This window comes from Chenopodium quinoa, unplaced genomic scaffold (genome assembly GCF_001683475.1).
Source record: "Chenopodium quinoa cultivar QQ74 unplaced genomic scaffold, ASM168347v1, whole genome shotgun sequence".
Lineage (NCBI taxonomy): Eukaryota > Viridiplantae > Streptophyta > Magnoliopsida > Caryophyllales > Amaranthaceae > Chenopodium > Chenopodium quinoa.
Window position 1 is genome coordinate 69,792 of NW_018745190.1, and position 23,447 is coordinate 93,238.

Consider the following 23,447-nt stretch of genomic DNA (forward strand, 5'->3'; position numbering starts at 1 on the left):
ATTAGTAAGTAAAAGCTATAACAATTGAATATTAAGAAGTAATAAACAACTTATTGAAATGTTCAAACAAATACTCACAATTTTATAATTTATTCTTATATATAAACTACAAATATTAGTCAAAGTGAAGTAGATAAATAGTGTAAAAAGTCAAAACATTTCATTTATGTAAATACGAAGGAAGTATATTCTATTCCTTCCTCGAGTATATTCTTTTTTCTTACTATAAATAGCATATACATTTTCACGTACAATCAACAAACAATCCAAACTTTCATATAAATCAACATATTCCCATCAACTAACATTCTTAATGGGGTATTACTTGTTAGTCAATACATTTTTCCTTTCTTTATTTGTAATCTTATGCTATTTTTTTCGCAACAAAAATGGGCTCCCAACTAATTGGCCCCTAGTTGGGATGCTTCCTGCACTCCTAATAAATTTCGATAATATTCATGACTTTTTTGTTGAATTTTACAAAAATTCTAACATGACCTTCCATTTTAAAGGCCCTTGGTTTGCTACCGTTGATCCTGCCAACCTTAACCACATATATAGCAAGAAATTTGGATCTTTTGTTAAGGGTTCCAAATTCAATGAAAAGTTTGATGCCCTTGGAGATGGGATCCTTAATTCGGATTCCAAAATATGGAGTTACCATCGAAATGTAGCTCATTCGTTTCTCCACCATCCTCAATTCCTCCACTCTTTGATCAATAGAATACAAAATAAAGTCGAGTATGGGCTCATCACATTCTTTGACCATGTTTCTAGGCACAATATTGAGATTGACCTACAAGACGTGTTCTTAAGGTTCATTCATGATATAATGTGTTTGATCATGATGGACCATGACCCGCGGTCTCTTTCAATCGATTTGCCTGATTTTCCACACTTAAAGGCTGTGGCCGACCTCGAACACAGTATTTTCACTCGTCATCTTTTGCCAACAAGCATGTGGAAGTTCCAAAGGTGGTTGAATATAGGATTAGAGAAAAAGCACAAGCAAGCATGGAAAATCTTTGATGACTTTATTTATAAGTGCATAGATAAGAAGAAAGAACAAAGGAGGAGAGGAACATATAAGAAAAAGGATAACAAAATAGAGGTAAGTACAGTAGATCTATTGACCTTATTTATGGATGCCGAAGAAAATACTATAAAATCAATGAAGCATAACAATAATGATAAATTTTTAAGGGATTTTTTCGTAGCTGGGGGAGAGACAACAAGTATTGAGCTGAACTTTTTTTTTTTACCTTCTCTCAAAAAACCCTCAAATTACTCACAAGATTAGAATAGAACTAGACGCGATGATGATACAAGTGAACAATAACTATGATAGGTTTCTAAGCAATTTTAAAGAGCTTAGCGGCCAACTAACATATCTTCATGCTACAATATGTGAAACACTAAGACTCTGTCCTGCCTTAGTATACAATCACAAGTCACCAATTGAGCCCGACATCCTTCCTAGTGGTCATCGAGTGAATCCAGGTACGGAAATCTTCTTCAACACACATTCCATGGGAAGGATGAAATCGATATGGGGAGATGATTGCAACGAGTTCAAGCCCGAAAGATGGATAACAGAAGGAGGGATGATAACATGAGCCATCCTACAAGTTTGCGGTGTTTGGCGCAGGGCCAAGGTCTTGCATGGGAAAGCAGATGGTTTACACGCAAATGAAGATTGTAGCTGCCTACATCATTCGGCTCTATGAAATACAGCCTGTAGACGAAGGACAACCTCTTGTCCTCAATATTTCTATAACTCTTCGTATGAAACATGGATTTAAGGTTAAGATTATTCGTCGTTCTCAAAATTAGTACGTTCAACCACAAGTGATGCAAAAATATGTGTTCAGTTTATAATTAATTACTGCGTCCCATTTTTGTTACACCATTGTTGTATGTGATATAGCGAAAATTTCAAGATTTTATAGATTTTACAAGTATTATTTCGTGGTAAAAGTGTCTTCTCAATATATATGATCATATTGTATTGTTCAATTCATGCTGCTTTGTATTTTACGATTATTTTGCTACGTATTATGTATCATTGTTATGTGAATTTATTATTTACACGGCCACACGGGTATGAGGTAAATTCTCACATAAATTGTGTTTATTTTAAAGCGAGAATAATTAATCACTCCCTCTGTGTTAAAATGTCTAAAGTCTAATATAATCATGTCTAATTTGATCTAATAACAAATTATCAAGTTTAGATGAAAAGAACACGACCCTTAATTGAAGTTAACAATCAATTTATTCCGTACTTATTAATGTAGTCTCGGTAAACTAGTACTTATATATGCGCTTTCAATTCACAAAAAAAAATTACTCATTTTTTTATATTGTTTGTTTCATAACAATGACACTTACTCCGCATTCATTTTTCACTCATTCCATCCCCTTCTCTTTAATTTCTTATTGTTCTTGTTATAAGTTTCATTAAAACTACATTTTGAGGAATTAACCACACAATTAGGCCCTCACTTCTTACATTTTTCACTTTTGGGTACACAAACATATAGATATACTCCCTCGTCAATTGCCAAATAAGGCGATATATAAATCACAACAATATGAAATAGGCAGGGTATGAAGATTGTACAATAATAAGCTAAGCAACAACTAACAATCATAACTTTGCTTATAAGTTGTTTTTATTTGATTCAATTTTCTTGAAATTTTATCATACACTCGGGTGTACCATGAGCATGGTAAACCTGATCAAAATACTAAGTGTTTCTAAAAAATGCACACAAAACATTGCACATAAATACTAAGTACATGAGCAAAAAAAAATTCAAAACGTTTTCCTCCTTGATTTAAGAGATTGATTTGTTATTTATACACCTTGATTTATGAAATTCATTTATTATTTTCATTTCATATTAATGAAATACTTTGGTGAATAGAATTTCATTCTTTTTTGTTACAAGAGAGAAGTTGAATCCACATAGATAGAGAAATTATATTAAAATTTAAATTTCGAAGTGATTCAATGTAATTATGGAATTGATTTTATCGTTCCAATTCCAAAGAATCTCTTAATGATGATGCAATTGATTACTACATATATTCTGTTTTCGTTTTTTTTAGAGGTAGAAGATGTTGTTCTTTATATTATGATAAATTTTCTTTTATCATATTGTGGATCCATATATTCATTTTTTTTTATTGGAACGGAATATGTTCTTTAGATTTTATCGTTCATATTATGATAAATGTTCTTTTATCATTTCATGGATCCATCTTCATTTTTTTAATTGGCATAGCCCGAGCTAAACTCTAGTTAAAGAATTAAAAACAGGTTTAATGTATAGAAAATTATGCTATCAATTTTATTTAAGCAGAGATTTTTTTGAGAGTAGCATGTGTACAGTTTGGGGATAGTATTACTATTTAGTATTAGTTATAGATTTCTGTAGGAAAAGTAACATTTTATTTCTAACAAATAATGAAAGTTAGGTAGGTTATTTGAGAGAACGTAAAAATATTTTTCCAAAAGATATTTTTTGAGAGAGAGAGAGGGGCTCATATAAGAACCCTCCTTTATATAAGAACTCAATCTTATATTAAAAATCAATCTCTGCCCTATATTAGTTTTGATCTAACCATCTAAAATGATATTTTAGTAATGACATTTTTGTAATTTTGAGGAGTTTATGTTTAGAACATAGAAAAAAATTTAGAACATAGGAAAAATTTTAGAACATAAGCAGAAAAAGTTTAGAACATAGGAAAAAAAAATTAAAACATAGCAAAACTTTAGAACATAAGCAAACACAAGTTTAGAACATAAGAAAAATAATTTAGAACATAAATTGAAAAAATAATTTATAACATAGGAAAAAATTTATAATATAACTTAGAACATAGGAAAAAGTTTAGAATATAGATTGAAATAATAATTTATAACATATGAACAAATTTAGAATATAAGCTAAAAAAAATTTAGAACATAAGAAATAATTTGGAACATAAGTAGGAAATATTTAGAATATTAGAAAAAATTTAGAACATAAGCAGAAAAAAATTTAAAATATAGGAAAATAAATTTTTAGAACATAAGGTGTTCTTCCATAAGAAAGGGTTCTTATATAAGGAGGAGTTTGTACTGGATCCCTCCTTTACACACACACATACACACACATATATTTCCTCTTTTTTTTTTATTTATTTTTTTTATTTGACACCATTCTACAATCACGCCTGCTAGCGCATGTTTTTAACGATTGATATCTCTAATTATTAACATTATAAAAATTTAAAAAAAGAAAATTAATAAAATACACATTAAAACAATTCAAACAAGACCCCACATGAATATGTTTTATCATATCTATAAACCACAAAAGCGAGTCAAAGTGTGTTGTGTGATTAGTGTAAGGGCCTGTTCTCATACGATGAAATTCAATTCAGTTCAGCTCTTAAGTTCCTTCTCTTATAAAATATTCATTTCATTTCACTTCAGTTCAACTGAATTCAGTCAATGAGAACAGGCCCTAAATGTCAAACGGTGTCAACTAAAAAAAAGGAGGAAGTATATATTAAAACTCAATGGGAAAACATGATCTCTCCACGTGTCATCATGACTAGGCAGATGATGTGACACCATGTAATTTCTTGAGTAATTCTTATAACCCCAATTTAAACGGATGTTTAGTGTGATTAATCATCACCATTATTCTCTTGATAAGTAACTCTCAACTCATAACCCCCCATTTAAGAGGATGTTTAAGGTGATTATTCACCTCCCTTGATGCTTGGGATTCTTCTTCTATGTTCTTTCATGTTTCTCAATAAATAGAAGAAGCTTTTTGTTTTCTCCTTAGTTTTACACTTGAAAAATATATCAAGCACAATAGTCTAAACACATTCTCTATTGAGCATAAGTTACTTAACTCAAACCTTCTACCCAAAATCGTATTTGTGTGAAAGTGGTGTGTTAACCTTAGGGTTCATGTGGAGAATACAATTGAGCACCTTGGTTACGCCGAAAATTCATTTTCAAATCATGACGCACTGACGCATTGATATTGTTCCATTGTTTGTGATCTTGTTGAAAATTATATTATAAAAAAAATTGATCATTAAAATGTATCAATGAGTTTATAGTATTTCATATATACTATCTATTGATTCATTCTAATCTAAGCTTTATTTCTTTATTCTTTTGGCTTTAGAATGTTCCTCTTTTCTCTCATCTTATTAATGCACTGGTAAACAAATTAAATGTCTTTGCCTTCATCCGGTAATTAACCTTATGATTCAAATCGATACGTGCTAATTGTACTTTCTTAGGGTGAGGATCCTTTACCCATTTCTTCTCATTTTTTAGTAATCCTATTATTTCTGTGATACGAAGTAATTAAAGTTGTCATTTTGTCAAGGGCTTTCCACGCTTAGCTTTCTTGTACTTATTCTCTCCTTTTAATAACTTTTGATTAATCAAGTTAAATTATTATCAATAACTTTGATTAATCGAGTGAAATTATCAATAACTTTTTATTAATCGGGTGAAATTATCAATTATGCTCATCATTGGATATCGGAATGGTAAAAGTGAATTGTAATATAGTTTTCTATTAAATGTGCATGAGAGCTTAATTGTGATAATTGTAAACATTCACCAAAAGTTTGTTAGAATATTTGTAGATAACGTCACCAAGTCGCACTACAATCCACCATACACTTTGTGCTCCAAACTCTAATCAACTCGTGGCGTATCCAGGAATTCCGAACTGTGGGTTCGGAATCTTAAAAAACAAACGATGCGCATATATTAATTAAATATTCAATATATAAGTTCAAATTTTTTATTACAAATAGATGGATTAAACAGTTATAAAATAATAAATGAAAAAAAACCTACAAAAGCATTCTTCGAGTTTTATACTTTTAAAGCGTGCTAAAACATTACTACTTCTATAAATGATATATCCATAATTATATTGCAAAAAATCAATATTACACGAAAAACAAAAATCCCAAGTCCCCAATAAATACAAATTTGATAATGAATTTTTTTTTCTAATTATCAATTAAAAGACCAAGTTAAAATTTTAAATTATAAGTTTCTAAATTCAATTTGTACGTCAATAATATATCAAAACTAATTAAACAAATCAATAATCAATCTAATTATCACTAATTTACAAACAAATAATGATTTAAGAATTAAGAGGAGTAGAGGAATAAGAGGACTATTGAAACTAATACGTACTAAAGGATGAAAACAATAATAATATTCGATAAGTATGAAGCAAGTAAAATAAAAAACTCATAATATTTCTTCATGCTTAATTCACCAAATACAAGAGCCATATATGTAGGCTAACAAACAACAAATAATAAGCTAAAAAACTGAAAGTATAATGTCATGTTTAACCCACTAAATAAACTCATTAACTTCTAAATTCATTTGACTCTCTAACTTAACAAAATGACCAACAGGAATCTTAAAAAACAAACGATGCTCATATATTAATTAAATATTCAATATATAAGTTCAAATTTTTTATTACAAATGGATGGATTAAACAGTTATAAAATAATAAATGAAAAAAAAAACCTACAAAAGCATTCTTCGAGTTTTATACTTTTAAAGCGTGCTAAAATATTACTACTTCTATAAATGATATATCTATAATTATATTGCAAAAAATCAATATTACACGAAAAACAAAAATCCCAAGTCCCCAATAAACACAAATTTGATAATGAAATTTTTTTCTAATTATCAATTAAAAAACCAAGTAAAAATTTTAAATTCTAAGTTTTTAAATTCAATTTGTACGTCAACAATATATCAAAACTAATTAATCAAGTCAATAATTAATCTAATTATCACTAATTTACAAACAAATAATGATTTAAGAATTAAGAGGAGTAGAGGAATAAGAGGACTGTTGAAACTAATACGTACTAAAGGATAAAAACAATAATAATATTAGATAAGTATGAAGCAAGTAAAATAAAGAACTCATAATATTTCTTCATGCTTAATTCACCAAATACAAGAGCCATATATGTAGGCTAACAAACAACAAATAATAAGCTAAAAAACTGAAAGTATAATGCCATGTTTAACCCACTAAATAAACTCATTAACTTCTAAATTCATTTGACTCTCTAACTTAACAAAATGACCAACATACTACTCCTAAAATTATTGACCCAACTATAGACTAACTCATGAAGAACAACGGAAGATATCGAAAGGGGGATAAAAATTAAAAAATGAGGGTGGTTGGTCAATAATTAATCAAGTCAATAATTAATCTAATTATCACTAATTTACAAACAAATATTGATTTAAGAATTAAGAGGAGTAGAGGAATAAGAGGACTGTTGAAACTAATACGTACTAAAGGATAAAAACAATAATAATATTAGATAAGTATGAAGCAAGTAAAATAAAGAACTCATAATATTTCTTCATGCTTAATTCACCAAATACAAGAGCCATATATGTAGGCTAACAAACAACAAATAATAAGCTAAAAAACTGAAAGTATAATGCCATGTTTAACCCACTAAATAAACTCATTAACTTCTAAATTCATTTGACTCTCTAACTTAACAAAATGACCAACATACTACTCCTAAAATTATTGACCCAACCATGGACTAACTCATGAAGAACAACGGAAGATATCGAAAGGGGGAAAAAAAATTAAAAAATGAGGGTGGTTGGTCTCGAATCCATGATCAAGAGGAGCCTCACTACACTATTAGTCACTCTCTTACCAATGTGCCAGAGATACATATTTATTTATTTACTTCACAAAAATTTGTTTTAACCTTATTTTTTTTTCTTTTTTAAAAAAAAAATCAAAACTTATAATTTTTTTTCAAAAAATCTGAGGGTTCAATGAACCCCCTTGAACCCCCCCCCTAGATCCGCCCATGGTTGCAAGTCTATTTCCGATAAACATCACATAATAATTATCTTATTGCCCACATAAATTAGTATCGATGCCAAATTTGCAAACCCTAGCTACTTGAATTGCATAGTTTAATAAGTTATCAATTTATACGTACTCAGGTACTCTTTAGACCATACATAAATCAAAGAATATTGGGAATTTTCCTAAACGTTTGTGTAAGACCGTTTGAACATCATGAACAAATTTTAATTTATGAGTCACTTCCAATATACAAGTATAATCTTATCTTCTTTTTATTTTTTATTTATTTATTTTTTTTAAAGCCCAATGCACCTACAAGGTGTCTTATGATATTTAGCCAGTCTTGTTCAAAAATTTGTAAAATAAGATAATAGTTTTACAAAACCCTATGTGATTATATTATACGAGTATTTTATAGCTCACTTGTCAAGATCACAGATTAATAAAGTGTGGACACATTAAATAGGGAAAAGATAGAGGTCCATATTTTCCCACTTTATCTTTTGGTGGAAAAAATTTTGATTTGTTGGTCTTCAGACCAGCCAGATATGTCTGGTCCCTCATTTTAAAAACGAAACTTTTAATATAACAAGAATGAACATTTTGTTACTATAGAATATATATTCTTACAAAATTAAATGTCCATTTTCATACTATAAGATGTTCATTCTTATAATATGAACGTTCACAATTGAGTACAATAAAAATGAACATTTTCTTGTTATAGAATATTTATTCTTACAAAATTAAATGTTCCTTTTCATACTTTTATCAGATGTTCATTCTTATAATATATGTTCACCAATCTTTTGTCACCGTCTTCCTCCAAATCCACCACCATTTTCTCTCTCCAAACCTTCAAATTCATCCTAAAATGGTGGTAGCACTACGAGCCACATCCTTCACCATATCACGAGTAGTAACCTCTAGAACTTCGCCATTGATGGGCGGAGCTTGGTGGTCATCGTCGTCAACATGGTGGGGTCATGTAGATCCGGCACCTAAAGACCCTATATATTCTTGTTGTTCACCGAAGCTTTCTTGGTCTATCCTTCTCCTAAAAAAGTTAATGTTTATTTTAAACAAATAAATATTAAACTGATAATGAACATTTATTTTATAAGAATGAATATCACACTGCATGAAAATAAACATTTAATTATTGAGAATACAAAATTATTGTAAAATATGCTCAGTTAGAAAATATTCATGTTTGTTATAGTAAATATTCGTTTTGGAATGAGGGACCACGAATATGTACTTGGTCTCGATACCAGCCTTCAACAACTGTCTTTTGGCTGCAAAGGTCTGAAACCCAAACCTTTTATTTGGATAATAAAGCCTGGATAATAAGTATACCCAATACCTTCTATTCTTTTACTTGTAGGAAACATTGTTGGGAATAATCCCACCTTTGAGCCATCCACGAAAATTATCTCACCATTAGGATATTTTAAAATAAATAATCTTACCTTTATACCTTATCTGCTCCTAATAGTCCCAATTGGTCATGTAACCTGTTATAACAACTTATGTACTGGACACATGTCGGCCTGTGATTGGTAAAAAATATATAAATAAAACTTTAAAAAAGTTTAATTTTTTAAAGAAAAAAAGATTGAATAATTGAAAAAACTACCCATCAGCCCCAGCCACCCATTCCCGCCGACATTGCTACAAGAGTCCCCTGCCCCACATTGCTGACTGCCTAAACTACCTCCCCCAACGTCGACGCCCCCCTTCCCCTCCCCCGCACCACCAACCTCTCTTCCAACGTCACAAAAAACCCATTAAAACCAACCATCCCCATCCCTCGAAAACCCTTTCTCCGCCCCGATCCCGGCTCCCCTCCCCTTCCCCGTTTCGATTCTGGCAGCTCTCCCCTCCCCCTGTCATGATCCCGACCTCCCTCCCCTTTCCTCAATTTGATGGTTGCAACCCTAACCAGCCACGGTTGATCACCGAATTGGAAGCTCCGATTTGATGGGTTGCACCGATCTGCATTGTGGTGGTGGGGCTGGTGGAAGGGGTGGTCGGCTAACTATATACCTTTTCTTTTTTTTAAATTTAAAATTTTAGACAAATTGTATGGTGACATGTGTGCGTTAAACCCCCCAAAAAATTACCATTTTAACAGGTAATCGGTCACTTGGGACCATTAGGAGCGGATAAGGTATAAAGGTGAGATTATTTAAAAATCTTCCAAAGATGAGATTATTTTTCGCCGACACCTCAAAAACGGGATTATTCCCGGCAATCATTCCTTACTTGTAATATCTCACGTATTATTTTTATCCTTCACTTATGTATGACCATGTGTTACATTTAGAGGGTGTTTGGTTAGTGTATTTTTTGGACTGGAAACGAATTCGAAAAAACTGATATTATTACTGTTTGTTTGGTTTGAAGGCAGTAACAATTATCATTTGTTACCTCTCAAAAACTTGGGGTAACAAATACTCTTACCCTCCTCTTAACACATATCATTTCTATGGTTAATAGCTAAACGATTCATTTTCCCCTTTTTATTTGTTTCCTTTCCACTCCATTTTCATTTTTCGAACCAAACGCCACCTTAGTTAATAATTGATCGAACATTATTGTTGGTTATATACTTATATTGATTGAAAAACTATTGAGTCTTACTCTATTTGATAATAATAATCATACAATTGATTGGTTTACTTTTATCCATTCTTACTTCATAATTTGAATAGTGTGTTGCTAATTACCTTCTTCAAAACGTGCACTTGCATGTTTACCCTCTTTAATATGTACAAGTTTTTATTTTACCTTTATTAATAATGTTAATTGTCTTTAATTTTTTGTCTTATTAATATTAATTGTCTTTAATTTTTTGTCTTTATTAACGTTAATTGCCAATTTTTATAAACTATTTAGTAAAGTGTAGGGGCATGTATACCCCTGATTCTAACTATTTAGAAATGTAGTTACAAAGTTAGTCGTATTTCATCTATACTTAGTATCTAAAAACTATAACAAAAAAACTAAGAAAAATACATGTCCCCATTCATTTTATTACACTTCTCTAACCATAGTGCCACAGGTCATCTTACACTATTAATTTTTTATTACACCAATTTTTTTTAATTCTTTCATTAAACTTATACTTCATCTTTCATACACACTTCATCTCTTCATCTTCATCTCTCCCCTTTAATTCAACCTTTACATATTCTCTCTTTAATTTTAGTCATTCCACCTTCTATTTAAGCCTCTTTTTCGATTAAAGTTCAAAAATTTTAATTTCTTTAATCATGTTTCCGATTACATATATATTATACCCTATAATGACTTACTGATATTTCCTCACTTATCTCTCAATATAATGTTATATGAATAATCCGTGCATTCACGGGCCATAAGGCTAGTTTAGTTTCAAGTACTTTTCAATATCAATTTAATGAAATTAAAAATATTATTCTATACGTAATTGATTATAGTAACGCTAGCTAGCTAAGAATTTATATTAATAGAATTACAATTTTTATTATTCTAATATAATTTTATTTATTTATTTATTTTTATTATGCACTCCGTAGATGAATACTCAAGTAGCATAGTCTCGAATTTAATTAGGGGGGAAAAACTCAGTTCTAAGTTTATTAGATTTGATGTGCACATGTAGTGTACAAATATTTTTCGATCAAACACAACCCGATTGTACCAAATATTATGTACTTGTAATTAGGATTTATTTTGATGTGTGTCACATTCGTAAGCTTAGGGCCTGTTCTCATTAACTGAAATCAGTTGAACTGAACTGAATTGAACTGAACCTAGGACCTGTTCTCATACGTTGAAATTCAGTTTAGCTCATGTGTAATGATATTGCTAATGATATAAAGCCAAATTTCATTCTTATAATCTCTTATAATAATAATAATAATAATAATAATAATAATAATAATAATAATAATAATAATAATAATAATAATAATAATAATAATAATAATAATAATAATAATAATAATAATAATAATAATAATAATAATAATAATAATAATAATAATAATAATAATAATAATAATAATAATAATAATAATAATAATAATAATAATAATAATAATAATAATAATAATAATAATAATAATAAGGGTCTGTTTTCATTGACTGAACTCAGCTGAACTGAACTGAGCTGAACTGAACTAAACTAAACTGAACTGAATATTTTATAAGAGAAGGAAATTAAGAGCTGAACAGAACTGAACTGAACTGAACTGAACTGACCTCAACTGAACTGAACTGAGCTGAACTGAACTAAAATGAACTGAACTGAATTGAACTGAATATTTTATAAGAGAAGGAAATTAAGAGCTGAACTGAACTGAACTGAACTGAACTAAGCTCAACTGAACTGAACTGAACTGAATTTCAACGTAAGAGAACAGACTCTAATAATAATAATAATAATAATAATGATGATGATGATGATGATGATTAAATAATAATAATAATATAATAATAATAATAATAATAATCAATAAATAATAATAATAATAATCAATAAATAATAATAATAATAATCAATAAATAATAATAATAATAATCAATAAATAAAAATAATAATAATCAATAAATAATAATATATTTTTCTTAAATATTTTAATATGTATATTTGTATATACACATATGTATAATAATAAATAATCAAAGATCATTAATCCGTAGTTAAAAATCACTAATTAATAAGTTCACTTCAGTTCAATTTGTAATTATTTGTGAAACAAAAAAACACATAGTGAAATGGTAGTAGTTATTGGAGTCCGTTGAAACAAAAATTTAGGAAAATAGTGGGATAGGTAGTTATTGCTAGTTTCTTTTTATAAAAATAAAATAAAATAAAATAAAAAATCAAATGCATAAGATTTGAATATTGGGGTTTTCGAGTGTTGTGGTGAAAAGTTAAGAAAAAAAATCTTAAATTATAATATAGACAAGAGTGTATCGTGCAAAATGCAGGGGATATATAATTATATAAGAAAAAAATATATTTAAAATATGAAAAATTGATTTTGATATTGTAATTTAGACTTGAGCCGTAAATCTGTAATGGTCGGTTTTGGACTCGGTTCTTTTCTGTTGAACCCTACTTAGCTCTGTTATACTGAGTATTAATAATCGTATTAATAATGCGATGACACCTGCTGTGCTATGCTGAAATATCATAATCTATGCTTTAATTGCTTAGAAGCTCAAAAAACAGGTTTTACTCTTTTATGTTGGTGGTCACGCAATGCTATTTTGAAGTTTACTTGTTCAAAGTTATAGAGGTTACCCATTCATTGCTATAGGTGTTACTCGGTTAGTGTTATATGAGTTAGTGTCTTGCTCTATGAGTTACATACTTTGTTCTGTTGCAAGTAGTTATTCGCTGAGGCCAGTTCCACAAAAACGTGTTGTACATTTTTTTTTGCTTTTGATGATTAAAGAAACGGAAAATGTTTGGAGGGTAGTCCCTAAAAAAATGCATATAATTGAAGGGTTGGGGATTTATAGTACTATAGTGAATGGTTGATAACGAAATTGTATACTCGTGGTAATGCATGACATATATTATACTATGTACCAAAAAAATACTCGTAAAACAAAGTGAAATTTTAGTACGTAGTGTTTACAAAAAAGGTGAAATGTTGGGAATTTTGAGTGCTAAAGTGAATTGTATGTGGAGATATATATTTTATTGTAAAATAGTAAAAGTGAAAGTGAATTATTTATTTATTTTTTTATGTAAAATTTAGAGAAATAAAAGTTATTGACAAAACAAACAAACAAACAAACAAACAAAGATAAGGTAGTTATTTTCCTCCAAAAAAAAATAGTGGAAGTTGGAGAGGAAGTTATCCCAAAAATAAATAAATAAATAAATAAATAAATAAATAAATAAATTAGAATGTATAGAATTGCTCAATTCAAGAATTAGAGTGCTATGAATGAAAGTTGGAAAAAAAACTCTACAATTATATATTAGATTTGTTCTTTCTGTTTTGACTTTAATATCTAACTAGGTTAAGTCTCGTGCCATGCACGGTTATAATTAAACTTTACAACAAAAATTATAAAGAATGGTTTTTATTTATTTATTTATTTTTTATTTTTATTTTTGAGGGGAATAAAGAATGGTTGTTAATTTAACAATTTATCCAAAAAAAATATTTGTGACAAAATAACTTGAATTTTAATTTATACCAAATGCGTTAAGGTTATTGTTTTGAATTTAAAAAAAAATAATTTATTAATAGAAATTTAGAAGCTATTAGGTTTTATATAAGAAAACAAAAATCTAAGCTTAGGTTAGTACCGTATATGTCGTCAAAAAAATAGGGAAAAAAAATGAAAGGTTAGTACCCATATACGAACTAATATACAGTTGTCCTTATATTTTTGTTGACACACTTTGACCGGCATTAAATGAAAATTTAGTTGATTTATATTACTTTAAGATAATTAGTATTCCATAATCAACTTCTTTAAAATGTATTTATAGTGAGTAGTTGCGGTTTTTATTTTAATTTTAATAATCACATTGCATAACGATTAATGTCAAATGATTAATGTTGGAGCTTGGAGGAAAAAATTGATACTCCTTAATATTATAATAATCTTGGACAATGATATATTTAATACCTTATTGTAATACCCCTCATGATTGCTTTAAAGGAGTTTGATATACTACTCATATCAACAAGATGCATCTTTCTTTTAGGGAGCTCATATGCTAAGAATACTCCATAGTTAAGCGTGCTTGGCTGGGAGTAGTCTTGGGATGAGTGACCTCCTGGGAAGTTTTCTCGGGGTGCGCATGAGTGAGGACAAAATGCGCCGGAAGGACTTGTGTTGGTTTGTGAGGACAACTGTTGGCCCTCGATGCACATTTCGTGACAATAGACCCCTCCCTAATTTATTTGGGGTCGGGGTGTTACAAATGGTATCAGAGCAACCCTGTGACTGCGTGCTGACCGTGGATATTAATCCTATGTCAGTCGTCTAGCGGGGGAGAATTCTGGGGCCATATGGCCATAGTCAGATTGGATGTAACACTGTAATACTGGAGTCCTCAGGCTTCCAGGCGCAACGGAGGCGTTACCGTTCTCAAGTGGGGGTGTATGTAATACCCCTCATGATTGCTTTAAAGGAGTTTGATATACTACTCATATCAACAAGATGCATCTTCTTTTTAGGGAGCTCATATGCTAAGAATACTCCATAGTTAAGCGTGCTTGGATGGGAGTAGTCTTGGGATGGGTGACCTCCTGGGAAGTTTTCTCGGGGTGCGCATGAGTTGTTGGCCCTCGATGCGCATTTCGTGACAATAGGCCCCTCCCTAATTTGTTTGGGGTCGGGGTGTTACATTATTTTTAATCTATGTTTGTATACTTGTAACTAAAAGATTAATAGTATATAGAATATATGTTAAAAAAAATATTAATTGAGTATGATTGGATTAGATATGTTGTCAAAATAGAAATAAGTATTATTGTAGCTTATAAAATGGAAGTCATTAAAATTTGGTAAAAAAAAAAAAGGAAAGTGCAAAAAGGAGGAAAATTATTAATGACATCGTGACAAATGTCATCTTAAGTTCGCTTTTAGTATAGGTTAATTGATACGATATTACAGTAGTGATAAAAATCGAAGGAAGAAATAGATTTTTGTTACTCCATTTCTTGAGAGAAAAAAAAGAGCAAAACAAAACAAATACAGACTACTCAAGAAAAAGTAAAGTGTATAGATTAAAAAGTGATCACGTTGATACCGCATCACAATTTGTTAGTTGATTGATGTATGCATGTAGCTTAATATTAATTTGAGAGTTCGGTTGATGACTAAGACCCCAATTTAATTTGAGAGCTCGGTTGATGACTAAGATCCCGATCTCTTCACTTAATATAAGTATTTAATGAATGAGAGTGCGTACAAGACAATAATTTTTGGTATTGGTAGAAAAGAAGTACGAATATAACAGATATTAGTGTGTCATTGTCATAAAAGTGTGAAATTTATATAAAGACATATGAACATTAAAATCAATCAATTATCATCAATCATCAATACAGAGTAACTTAATACTAAGAGCCTCTTCATATTTACTTAATTTCAGTTTAATTCAGCTTCAATCAGTTCAGTTCAGTTTAGTTCAGTTCAGCTCCTAATTTCCCTCTCTCATAAAATATTCATTTCAGCTCAGTTCAGTTTAGTTCAGCTCCAATCAGTTCAGTTCAATTCAGTTCGATCAGCTTCAATCAGTTTAGTTCAGCTCAGTTCTAATAAATGTGAACAGGCCCTAAAACAGATATCGAAAGTGACACGTGTCACATCTTGATGCTGGTTTTCCCCTAAAACTCCCTTTCTCTTTTTTTTTTGTTAATATTTGATTCTATAATAATATCATTCCAAATCTTTTATAGTATTATCTTTATGACAAATATAATATTCCATTTTACTTGGTGATAATAATTTTTCAATACACATTTAACTAAATAATTATTCAAACTCCTTTTAAATTATTTTTTATATGGAGTTTTATTAAATTTTTCCAATAAAGTAATAATAAATCAATTCATATAATATATGTTTAAGAAATTAATTTAAAACATCATTTAATTTTTTTTTAAATTCCTCTAGATAATATTTTATTTAATTCCAATATAACTTTATATTCAAATTAATTACAATTTTGTTCTAAAATTTTACTACTACATTTACGTTATTACAAGAACTTATAGAGTATGATTTAACTATAAAATAAATGTTGTGTTTGATAATTATATCATATGTCTAATGCCAGAGAAAGGTAAAATATCAATCTTTTTTTTTTTTTTTTTGTAAATTACGTAATAAAAAAAAAATCAATATCTTAGTAGAAGCAAACAAAAAAATATTATATGTTGCCAAGACACTTGATTGAGATGATAAATTTAATACATCCGACATTTATAAATAATTTGCATACTGAAAAACACGCCAGACGTAGTGACAATTGACATCTTCTTTTGTATCCCTTTTATATATATATATATATATATATATATATATATATATATATATAAATATATATATATACATATATATACATATATACATATACATATATATACATATATATACATATATACATATATACATATACACACACATATATATATATATATATATATATATATATATATATATATATATATATATATATATATTACTAGGGTTGTATATTCAATATTGATAGAGAATATCTATAAAAATATTCTCAACTTAAGTTTAGGATAAATTTTGTATAAGAATATCTATTAGCCTACGTCTATATTAGGCTGTTGTAATTAGTATGTAATCATTCCCTAGCCCTTTGTGTATTACCTAGGTTACTTGTATTTGTATATATATAATGCTAAGCAGTGAGTATATACACAAATACAAGTAACCTAGGTAATATACAAATACAAGTAACCTAGGTAATACACAAAGGCCTAGAAAATGATTACATACTAATTACAACATCCTTATATAGACATAGGCTAATAATATCTTTAAATATTTTATTAGTTACCTAATATGATTAGGACTGTCATTGTAACTCTATAAATAATGGTCAATGGAAATCACTCGAATAAAGGAGTTTATATATATATATATATATATATATATATATATATATATATATATATATATATATATAACTAAACTTGTAAGACAATAAACAGAAATGATTAAACTAGAATTATAAGATAGCTAGCTTCAAACACATTTTTTATAACAACAAAGAAGGATGATATTATTGTAACTCTATAAATAATGGTCAATGGAAATCACTCGAATAAAGGAGTGTATATATATATATATATATATATATATATATATATATATATATATATATATATATATATATATATATATAACTAAACTTGTAAGACAATAAACATAAATGATTAAACTAGAATTATAAGATAGCTAGCTTCAAACAAATTTTTTATAACAACAAAGAAGGATGATATTATTGTAACTCTATAAATAATGGTCAATGAAAATCACTCGAATAAAGGAGTATATATATATATATATATATATATATATATATATATATATATATATATATATATATATATATAACTAAACTTGTAAGACAATAAACAGAAATGATTAAACTAGAATTATAAGATAGCTAGCTTCAAACACATTTTTTATAACAACAAAGAAGGATGATATTGTATATGTAGAGCATCAATTCATAAACATAAAATGTAATACTATAGATTGATGTTGCCCAATTTTTTACTGTTATTGCCTTTAATAATCAGAGTAGTATGTATTTATTTTCATTGAAATGATGTTTTAGATACAAAAGGTTACATATTATTTGTAATTAATGTATAAGTAATGCTATATGCAACCCTAAATGTTTCATATAAGCATTTAATATACTTATTCCTTTTTTAATTTAGCTCAATAGGGGTTCAAACCCCATTGTTTCTATTTTTTCACTTTTTTTTCTAAGTATTTTTACTCAATTACTTTAACCTATCCTTACTCCTTTGTTCCGGATCAAATTTTCTCTTATAATTTATTTCTGTAACTATAATGTACAGGAATAAGAAAAGCATTAACAAGATTAAAAGTAAATTAAAATTTTCCATTACCCTCAATAATAAAGATTTTTTTTTCGATTTTACAAGTTATTTACAGAGTATGGAGAATTTTATTAGCAGTAATGATAATTTAGATATGAATTAGAGGACAAAATTATTAATATTAATTAGATTTAAAATTCTATCACCTCTCCTCTTCTCTTTTGTCCTCCTCTTTTCTAGGGTTTCTCCAAAATCTTGGCCGTTTAGGCTAGATATAGTCTAATTTATTCTAAAATTAGACTATTTCTGATCCTTTTCCCTTAATTTTCTTTAGTTTTGCAATTTAGGTTTCAATAAATCTACACCAGTGTAGATATTCGCCCGTCTCCCTATGGCGGAGTCGTTAGTTTTTGTTAGATTAGTCGTTAGTTTCCTATTGTCAATTTGTTGGTAAAGATTTGTTCGGGATCGCAACGGTTGTCAAGTTTTCGAATGCGTTCAAGCGAATTAGATGAAAATCATCCTTACGGCTACAACAAATCATTAGACTGTATCTCCGAAAAGACTATATATTTCAGCGATGTGTCCGAAAGATGTATTACAATACAAGATATTTTGAACAATCGTAGCTTTGATGAAGGAAAACCTAGTTTGATTCAATTTTATGTATTTGTTAATTTAGATTTCATTTGTAGATGTCGGATGGCTTTTTATTAATTAATTAATTTGTTTACAAAAAAAATTACTAGTACTAATTATTATTATTATTGTTATTGTTATTGTTATTGTTATTATTGTTATTATTATTATTATATAAAAAAACCTTCAAAGTCAATCAAATTACAAGAAATTCGTGGGGAGCCAAGATACAATCTGGGCCCCACCCCTCTACCTATAGCGAACCCGATCCTGCTGAAGATGTGAGCAACTACACGAGCACCAATATCCTGAGTCTTAACGAACGCCTGAACCCGCTTCAGCAACACAACAACATCCTTCTCTAATTCCCCCAACGAAGAAAAGGAGAAAGGAAGAAAACCATAGCCAATATCCCTTTAACCTCTTGTAAAAAAAAATAAAAAAAAAATAGTCGTACAACGCGCCTCATACTTGTCCCGCTTCCGCTGAGCCACCGCAGACACAACACGACCAAGGACGAACTCAGACAACCCCGATTGTGTCAAAGGTGAAGACCCCGTTAAGTCAACACATACATCAAGGCCTCTATCCCAGGAATAAAGCAACACATCTGCTGGATGAAGAGCCCCGTTGTTCCCTCCACTCAACCCAACGTTAACCTCCTTTCGAGCAGAAATCCTAGACCGAAAACAAATATCAACAAGGGTGTCACAAACAATGTTGTGCCGACATTTAATACCCACCATCCTAGCACAAGACATTGCATGATCCCCATAAATATCCCCATTAAAAACCCTTGAGCAAGCAGAACACGGTGTTGAATAAATTATTATTATTATTATTATTATTATTATTATTATTATTATTATTATTATTAATTTTTTTTTGGATACGCCCATATATATTAGTAATTTCTTTTTGAATAAATTTTTAGTTAAATTGTTTGTATGTCCAAAATCAAATCGTCAATTATTTCGGAGCACGACAATGTATTAACGCGTTGCATTGCATCAAAAAATCATACTGTTTATTAATTTTCTAAACGTTTTTGGGTAATTTTAAAATTTGAATCCCTAAAATAAAGTTCGATTTTAATTTGAGTTTTAAATGATGTTAAACAAATACACACGACTGCGCTACCCCTAATTGAAAATCCTGGATCTATCATTGTGTGTGTGCACGCGCGCGCGCGCACTTTTTTTAATAAGTTTGGTGGAGATTTAAAATTAGTATGTTGTTTGATTTTCAGGAAAAAGATATATGCAACCATGAGAAGCTAATAAAAGTGAAAAGAATTGACAATAAATAAACATTTGTTACACCGATTTACTCGTGAATTGTCGATAAAATTCCCAACTTAATACTATAAAAAGAAGTATATTAAGGGCTTATATGCAGCCCTATAGCATTACCCTTATTTTTAATGTTTATTAAAATGCATTTATAAATAAGTACTTCCTCCATTTTTAATTACTTGCTCCACTTTCCTTTTAGGGCCGTTTTTAAATACTTGCTCCATTTCCTTATTTGGAAAGCCTTTATAATATTTAATTCATTTCTCTCAATTAGTGGAACCCAATTTTATTACTTTTAGATTCTCTCCTTCAATTTACTTTCCACTAATCTCACTACCAATATATTTTATTTCTTTCTCCAATTTCTCCTAAATCTTCGCGCATGGAAAAATGAAGCAAGTATTTAAAAACAAAGGGCGTGTTTACTATTATGGTTACTAGACCAGATCAAACCAAGCCTCAACTAAAAAATTTTATCGGGTTTAGGTCGCCTAAAAAATCTATTTTTGTTTAATTTTTTGTTTTGCCAATTATTAATATAGATTATGACCTAATAAAATATATATATTTGATGTGTATGATTTTTTTTATTAAATTTTATTTCTTGGACAAAATTAATTTTTTTATAAAAATTAGACTTATGGTACGTGGCACAAACCTTAAGCTAATTATGTCATTAAAATTGGGACTAAACCAGTATATTAGTACGGAGTACAACATTTTTATAGATATTCTCGTGAAATGCTGTATGACTTGGATCAATAGTTATTATTTACCTTTGTACAGATGTTAGGATCACAAGGATTTATTTACATTAGCCTTTTTTTTTTTTTTTTTTTTTGTCCAAGTCTCTAAGATAAACACAAATACTCTACATTTCTCTTTCGTAGCTGTATTCCTGTAACTCCATTATTTAAGAGCGCAACCTATTTATTGTTGACCCATGAGGCCTTGACCCCTTAGTTTAAAGATCATAGAGTATTGTTAGTTGATCTTTCTGAATGCATCTTCTTCTCTCATCCTTTAATAGTCACCATTGTTGGCGTGTGTATAGTCTATTTTGTGGCCACACTATTTTTTTGAGATCATATCACATTATCACATATGTTCCCTCACGTTTAAATGATTTACTAACTACAACTGCATAAAGTTAGGCACAAGACGGGCCATACGGGCCTACGTGACATGTTAGCGTGTTTTGTAGAAATGTCAAAATCACACCCGATCTGACCCAATCTGAAATCGACTTGTGTGAATATAGTAATTTAGTATAACTAAACTTTAAAAATTGACCTGACCCAATTTGACCTCATAAAATCAGATCCAAACATCCGAATTAACACTTCTAGTATTTTGTTCTTATTTAGACCGTAGTTGAATGAACTGATTAAGGAAAGTATTTTATAACATATTCTTGGGCCTCAACCATCAACTTAAGTTTTTGGATGAGTTGGTCCTTTAACATGGTATCAGAGCCAACGTGACATACACGAATTCAAATCTCATTCACCCTTCCTATAAAACATATTATATTCATGGGCCTTAACCATCAGTTTAAACTTTTGGTTGAGTTGGTCCTCTAACATGGTATCAGAGCCAGCGTGACACAAAGGTCACGGGTTCGAATCTCATCCGCCCCTCCTTCAAAGTGGAATTATTTTACACCAGGTATGGGTGGGCTTGTGTTCCATCCACATTTCAAGCCCAAAGTGCATTTCATGTGAGGGGGAGTGACAGAGTATAAAAACATATTCATGAGCCTCAATCATCATTTTAATCTTTTGGTTGATTTGGTCCTCTAACATGGTATTAGAGCCAGCGTAACACAAAGATCACGAGTTTGAATCTCCTTCGCCCCTCATTCAAAGTGGAATAATTCGCAATAGGTATGAGTGGGCCTGTGTTACGTGCACATTTCAAGCCCAAAGGGCCTTTCATGTGAGGGGTAGTGATAGAGTATAAAAACATATTCTCGGGCTTCAACCATAAGTTTAAGCTTTTGGTTGAGTTGATCCACTACCTAGTATCGGAGCCAACATGATATAGAAGTCACGGGTTCGAATCTCATCCACACCTCCTTCAAAGTGGATTTAATTCGCGCTAGGTATGGGTGGGACTGTGTTGCATCCACATTTCAAGCCCAAAGTGCATTTCATGTGAGGGGGAGTGACAGAGTATAAAAACATATTCCTGAGCCTTAACCATTAGTTTAAGCTTTTGGTTGATTTGGTCCTCTAATATGGTATTAGAGCCAGCGTAACACAAAGGTCACAATTTTGAATCTCATCCGTCCCTCCTTCAAAGTGGAATAATTCGCACTAGGTATGGGTGAGCCTGTGTTACATCCACATTTCAAGCCCTAAGGGCATTTCATGTGAGGGATAGTGATAGAGTAGAAAAACATATTCTCGGGCTTTAACCATAAATTTAAGCTTTTGGTTGAGTTGGTCCACTACTTGGTATCGGAGCCAACGTGACATAGAGGTCACGGGTTCGAATCTCATCCACTCCTCCTTCAAAGTGGATTTAATTCGCGCTAGGTATGGGTGGACTTGTGTTGCATCCACATTTCAAGCCCTTAGTATATATAATCATCGCTACATACAGACAACAATCTTCGACGACTATCGACTACAGACAATATTTTTTAACTACGATAAGAGATATCTAAACTATTAATTATATTTGTTGCTTAATCAATTAATATTAGCCTTTGAATATAATATTTTTTAAAAAATAAAAAAAATCTAATTTACACATCATTTAAGTCATGACTAGTCAACAAAGTGTTGTTTGTTTTCCCTTTTGATTGGTTTTTTTTTTGTTTTTTTTTTCAAATTATAAAATTGATAATAGTCATTTAAAATAAATTGGGAAATTCTCTTTGGAATACCTCTAATAATAAACATTCTCAGTGGTCAAATGCAAAAAAAGTTATTATCCTTGGTGAACCATTTTTAAAAAAATTTATCAATGGTAACATTAAGCAAGGTAATTAGGCATTT

General features: G+C 29.7%; 1 pseudogene; it reads left to right on the forward strand.

The window, feature by feature from the left end:
* The first annotated feature begins 277 nt into the window (after positions 1–277).
* On the forward strand, positions 278–1,998 carry LOC110710956 (annotated as a pseudogene).
* Positions 1,999–23,447: the final 21,449 nt, after the last annotated feature.